Below are 6868 nucleotides of genomic sequence, written 5' to 3' on the forward strand. Positions count from 1 at the left end.
GGGCAGGGCAATGCAGGCAGCCAGGCTCAAAGGCAAGGCTGCTGCTTCTCGGTGACCTGCTTCAGCCTTAACTGCAAAGCTCTCACCAGCTCTGTCCCCTTGGCCCACGAAAGCAGCATAGATGGGTGGTGCTGAGTCACGGGGCCTTGGCCTCCCACCTGTCAACAGGACACAAAGCCACACCACCCATCTAGATACTGCAAGGGGATACCTTAGCTAGTGGCAGTCGGACCCCAGTTCAAGTCCCATTCACTAGCTGGGCAGCCCTGGGCAACTCACCACCCTTCTCACAGGGCCTCGGCTGCCTGACCCACAGGGATCCATGTGTGAGCTTAACGGGAGAGGGTGGCCGGGACAGAATGTGACTCCTGAGACCAAAGCTCAAGCCACCAGGCATGCTGCAAGGGATCAAATTCCAAGTAGCTGCCCCAGTTGCTCTTTCCTGCTGCCTTTCCTGGTCACTTGAGCCAAGAGGCCGATGGGGAAACTGGTGTGTATGCAAATTCCCACTGTTGGGAAATGATCCCCAGGAGCGGGGCCTTCCCACAGGCCCTGCCCTACTAGTGCCAGCAGGTGCTGGCCCCTAGGTGCTTCGGCAAGCTCTGCCCCACAAGATTAACCCCTTCACAAGGGGGGCCCCAGCCTGCTCAGAAGCCAAACAACTGCAGTCCGCCTTCGCCGCCGGTAGCCTGATATAGGAAATCTCTGTACTCCCTGCCAGACTGAGCCAGCCCAAAATGGAATGAAGCAGCCCCTGCTCCGGACGTCCATGTCTACTCAGTCCCCATCGGGCTTCTTCAGGACATGGGAGGACCTGGCGGTCCCTGAAGATCCTGGTACCTACAGAGCCACTGTGCAAAGCCCACCTGGAGCTGCTAACGCCCCAAACTGCTGGTGTCTTTCAGGGGGTGAGGGAAGCCAGCAGCTGGGACGAGGCCAGCACCCATCTCTGAAGCTCCATTTCTCACTTCCTTTTTCCCCCCGCCACTCTCCCCAGAAAGAGCCTGAACAAAAGGGTAACCCCCTGTCTCAAGGAGGTGTTGGGTAAAGAAGTGAGCAGACAGAACTTGAGGGGAGGGTCATTAGCTAAGCCTTGCCAGAGGAAGGTGGCCCAAGGACCCTGGAGCCTTTGTCCCAGGCTTCAACTCCTGGCTCATCTTCTGTCATTGGCTCACAGCAGACTGGGTGACAAGAACCTGTCCTGGGGACCTCCTACTTCATGGAAAGGGTGTGGGAGATTTGGCCGAAAGAGGCAGGAAGTAGGCCCCTGTCATTAAGAAAGCCCAAGCTATCCTAGGCCATGGCATGTAAATCCTTGCAGCCAGTTCCTGGAGGGGGAGGAGGTCCAGGGTGTGCCTCCTGAAGCTGCTAGCAAGGCAGCCGCTGGTGATCCTAAACAATTTAAGAAACAGCAAGGAGACTCTGTAGGAGGAAAGGCTTAGGCAACCAAGCCCACAATACACCAAGCAGGCAGCACCCTGCTGCCGCCTTCTGGCAGCTCCCGGTACTACTACTACTGCCTGGAGTGAGCAGCTTGCCCACCTGGAACTGCCAGTGTCTTTCAGGGGGCAAGGGTAGGAGTGGCTGCATGAGGTTTGAGAGACTGGGCTCTGGAGATCTGGCTGTCTGGAAGAATGGGCAAAACAGAGCACTGACATGGACAGGGAACCCCTTTTGGCTTTTGTTTTCAGACAGGGTCTCAGTATGTAGTGCAGAACTGTGTCAAGCTCACAGTCCTCTTAGCTCGTAAAGGTGTGTGCTTTTTGTTTAAGCAGTGAATTTTCAAAAGTTCTTCTTCTTTTTTTTCTTTTGCTTTTTTGAGACAGAGTTTCTCTATGTAACAGTCCTGGCTGTCGTGGAACTTGCTCTGTAGACCAGGCTGGCCCACCTGCCTTTGCCTCCCAACTGCTGGGATTAAAGGTGTGCCCAGCTGCCAAGAAAATTCTTGGGCAGGAGGTATAGCTGAGTGGTTGAGTATTTGCTCAACATGTATCAATCCCCTAGTTCGACCCTCAACATGTGTTGCACACACACACACAACTGGAAGAATAAGGAGAAAAATTACAATTACATATACTTAATAAAGTCACCATGAGTTGCTATTCCAAAATAATTGAAAGGGCCGGGCGGTGGTGGTGCATGTCTTTAGTCTCAGTACTCAGGAGACACAGGCACATGAATCTCTGAGTTTGAGGCCAGCCTAGTCTACAAAGTGAGTTCTGGGACAGCCAAAGCTACTACACAGAGAAACCCTGTCTCAATGACAGTAGTAGTAGTAGTAGTAACAGAAAGGTCGGAAATGCTGTCATTTGGGCAGGATGTAGGGAAATAGGCAATATCCTATCTAGTGTCAACTCTGGAGACCTGGTACTCCAGGTTACCTAAGAAAACACACACCTCGCCCGGGGGTGGGGGTGGGGGTGGGGCACGCCTTTAATCTCAGCACTCGGGAGGCAGAGCCAGGTAGATCTCTGTGAGTTCGAGGCCAGCCTGGTCTACAGAGCAAGATCCAGGGCAGGCACCAAAACTACACGGAGAAACCCTGTCTCAAAAAAAAAACAAAAAACAAAAAACAAAAAACAAAAAAAAAAGAGAGAGAAAAGAAAAGAAAGAAACACACCTCTTGACTCGGCAATCCTACTAATTTATCCCGAGCCCTCATCTGCAAAAATGATGGAAGGCATTTAAGGACAACAGCTAAATTGGAGACATCAGCCCCATCAATAGAGCATGGGCTGAAGGAACTGGCCCGAGCAGTGGAGTATCAGTCAGTAAAAACGAGGCAGCTGTCTATCTGGAGTCTGTGTCTGCTTTTGTCTTGTCTTCCGGGTAGCCTGGCATAGGAAAGCTGCTGCCTCAGTTTCTCACTTGCTGGTTGGGATTACAGGTGTGCACCATCACGCCCGGCTGTGTATGTTTTCACATTTGTGTGCGTACCCACGTGCCCACGAGTGGACAGCTTGAGGGAGTCAGTTCCCTGCTTCCAGGGTGAGGGTCCTAAGGATCAAACTCAAGTCATGAGGCTTAGCGGCAAAAGCCTTCACCTGCTGAGCTATCCTGCCAGCCCAAGGCTGGCTTTGGGATAATTTCTAATCTCAGAAGCTATTTTAAAAACGAAAGGTAGCGCAGAGCCAGCACCTTCCCATCTTTGCATACAGTGTTTGTCCACACTCCTCGGCCCCAAAGTTCCTACAAGACACAGCACCGCTGTCTCTAGAGGACTGGCCACTGAGCCCCAAGTTCCCAATGGGTGCACCCCAGCACCATCTGATCTGAATGTCTACCTTTTGCACACTGCTATGGCCAAGAGTTCTTCTGAAGCCCTGTGGTAATTATAATTCCCAGCGGGAAGGCCTGCAGACAGTGAGCTCAAAAGGGCAGAGCTCTCTAGAGTGGAATTACAAAGTATTTTAGGAAAGAGGCCTGAAGGAGCTCCCCTCCCACCACTCAAGGAGGCAGCAAAGGCCTCTGGGAACCAGGATCCAGACCCTTTACCAAGCACATGCATCTACTGGCGGCCTGACCTTAGATTTTCTTGCCTCTAAAACAGTTATCTGTAAAGCACCAAGTTTATGTTATTGTTATAGTAGCCTCAATAGACTGAGACAGGTATTCAGATGACGTATTTCAAAGCCCCGACTCTTCCTGAGCTGCAGACTAGATTATCTGGGGGTGAAGTGTGGAGCTGAGAGAACATGGACCAGGGGCCTACAGTGTATTCTTGTACATGAACAGCAAAAATTTGGAATGCACAGACCTCCAACACATGCCATTCAACCATGACAGCAGTCATTTTCATAGATGAAAACAATTTCACTATCAGCAGTTCTTGTGGTTCAACCTAACATTTATTTATAAATTATCCACATGTTTTAATGAACTAATATTTAGGCATATTACACAACATATTCAAAGTGAAGAACTACACAAGGCTGAGGTCCAAAGAGCAAACACATCCAAGATCTGGTCTTACCCTCCCACACCCCAAGCCATCCATACCCACTCTCTTTCCCTTGGACGCATAAGTAAGGGCCAGCACCCATGCCACCTGCTTCCTGTGAGACCCACAGTATGACGGCCTCCACAGAGCAGTGTTCAAAATGAAACCTGTGCTTCAATCCTGAGGCTGGCCCTGAAGATCCAAACCTGGGAACACACATTTTAAACACAGGGGATAGACTGACACACACACTCTCTCTCTCTCTCTCTCTCTCTCTCTCTCTCTCTCTCTCTCTCTCTCTCACACACACACACACACACACACACACACACACACACACACACACGGCCTTCCTAGGCACTGTCCACAGCCCCACGCTGAGAGGAAGTTGTGCACACAGGGCACTGCCCTCCACTTCCATCAAGTCAGAGCTTCTGAAGAGAATTTGCAAGTGTGCAAACGCCGTAGTGATTTGGAATAAGGCTGAGGGTGGGGAAACACCAAATAAATGCAAAAACTCCACCAGAGAGCTTTAAAACCGCACACCAACTACGCACAAGTGCAGGCACCTCAGTGCTTCATTTTACTGCACAGGTGGATACAGGAGCATCACTCTCCACACTTCCTGCACCCAGGACCAAAAGCTTCCAGGTGAAGATCCCACTGCTTGCTTCCTACTCTTGGAACAAAGGGTTTTCCTGAAAGCAAACAGTACAGACTCAAGTGTGGGGGAACAGCTAACTCATGCAACGACAGATCCCAGATCTGTTTCTCACAGTGCCCTGAGGCTCCTGAGACCTGGGGCCTCTGGACCAAGCACAGCAGGTTTGAAAGCATTGTTCTTGGTCCACACTGTTCTTGTCCCAATTCCCAAGCTTCCTAAGGTCCCTCTTGCAGGCCCCAACTTTGTGGGCTGGTCGTGTTCCCCACATTCTCCTCATGTACCCCAGGAGTGTTGGGAACACTGATTTTAAACAGAATGGCCCCTTCTTTAGTCCTTGGAACTGTACACTTGACACTCCCATGAGGCTTTGCGCTAGACTGTCCTTCAAGTAACTGACAAAAATGTTACCACAAAAGGTCAGGTCTTGTCTTTTAACTTGCAGAGGCCAAGGGCAAGCAAGCTCTTTCCATGTTAGAGAGACGCACATGGAAAGAAGTATACCTGGTGGAGGAAACGAGTGTGCCACCCTCCACGCCTTGCCTTTGCCCTGCCAGAGGACAGGTGGGTCACTGGAGTCAGCTGTTGCTTCTCGCCCCCTCCCCGCCACACACACACACACACACACACACACACACACACACACACACACACGCCCGCTAGTTACAGCCTAGGCAGGCCTTGAACTCCTGTCTACACTTCCCTCCCAAGCGGTAGGATTACAGGCTTGTGTGCTCTCTGTTACACCTGATTCAGGAATTGGCTTACTCCTTTAAACCAGCCCCTCCCACAACCTGCAGGGCCCTAGTTGTCACTTGGGTTTAGGGACTGCTGGCCGGCTGGTTAAAATAAAAGACTATCCTAGCCACCGAGATTAATGCTCTTTTGTGTAAGCACATTCCTTCTTACCATCAATGACTTGTAAGCAAAGTTGATAAAGTTAGTATCACAGCATGGTACAGAGAGGCAGGAACCGATTGGAGTGGGTCTTTTTTTTTTTTTAAGTAAGGTTTCTTGTAGCTCAGGCTGACCTCAAACTCCCTATGTAGCCAGGGATGACTTTGACTTCTAATCCATCTGAGAGCTTGGATTAAAGGCATGCACCACCATGCCCAGGTTTATATGATGCTCATGATCAATCCCCAGGACACTGCATGCCAGATAATCACCCCATTAATTAAGCTACATCACTAGAGTCTTCTGGATGCCTTTTTCTAAGCCACCTCAAAGTAGGAAAAGCAAGTCACCTCTCGGAGCCTGAGTACCACTGGCCAGTATAGGAAAACTAGAAGACCCAACCAATGGTTAAATGCTATGGGGTGGAGGAGGCATAAAGCAATCAGCCCACAGCCACAACCTTCTACATGCACACAGGGACAGTCACACACACAGACATGCCGCTACATAACACACATTTAGGGCCTGGAGGGTACGCAGGAGCAGATCCCTTGTCTAGCATGGTTGAGGTCCTCTAGCCAACTCTACAATGCAATAAATAAATAATCCACCTTCTACTGAGCAGGACCACTACTCCTCTAGCACACAGCCAACTATGGAGGTCCAGATGTTTTGAAGTCGGTTATTTGCTTTCCTCAGAGTTAAGGACAAGGCGATAAACCAATGAGAGAGGGTCCAAAACGTTTCTGAGGTTTTTCATTTTCAAGGAACAATCTACATATTATAAACTACTTCCTTAAGAACTGGAGCTCTGCTGCCAAGGACATGGCCAAAGACTGGAAAATCATCAGAGGAAATGGCAGTTTAAGAATGAAAAGAAAAGCTTTTGCACATCAGAAGGTGGTTCTGGTACAGGCCATCTATGCTCAGCCTAAAGCATGGCCTTGATGGCCCAAGTCTACAAAGGCCCAGGCATCAGTCAAAGGAAAGGGAAGGCCCTGAAGCTTACCCCTCAGCCTGACCCGGCTATATGTATGGCTCAGTCTCTAACACTACAGCCTCGAGCAGACTTCTAATCAGCAGCCTGGACTCTGAGAGAACCCCAACACGCAGGCGTACCCTAGACTCTTGGGGTTGGGATCCCAGCATCGGCACTGGGTTGAGCTTCCCAGGTGACCGCAATATGCAGCCAAGGCCACTGACCTGAAGACAGCCAAGGACAGGAGCAGGGGCTGAGCTCTGTAGGAAGGGCTGTCTGTGGGCAGTGCTGGCTCTTGGGAGGCTCTCACTCCCCTCAGTGGAAGCTGACTTTCAGTAAATTGGGGCTTTTCTACTGCCTTCGTGATTTTTTAGAGAAATATCTAACTAGG

The sequence above is a fragment of the Peromyscus californicus genome, unplaced genomic scaffold, assembly GCF_007827085.1.
Source record: "Peromyscus californicus insignis strain IS unplaced genomic scaffold, ASM782708v3 Scaffold_5__1_contigs__length_169319896, whole genome shotgun sequence".
NCBI classification, from domain to species: domain Eukaryota; kingdom Metazoa; phylum Chordata; class Mammalia; order Rodentia; family Cricetidae; genus Peromyscus; species Peromyscus californicus.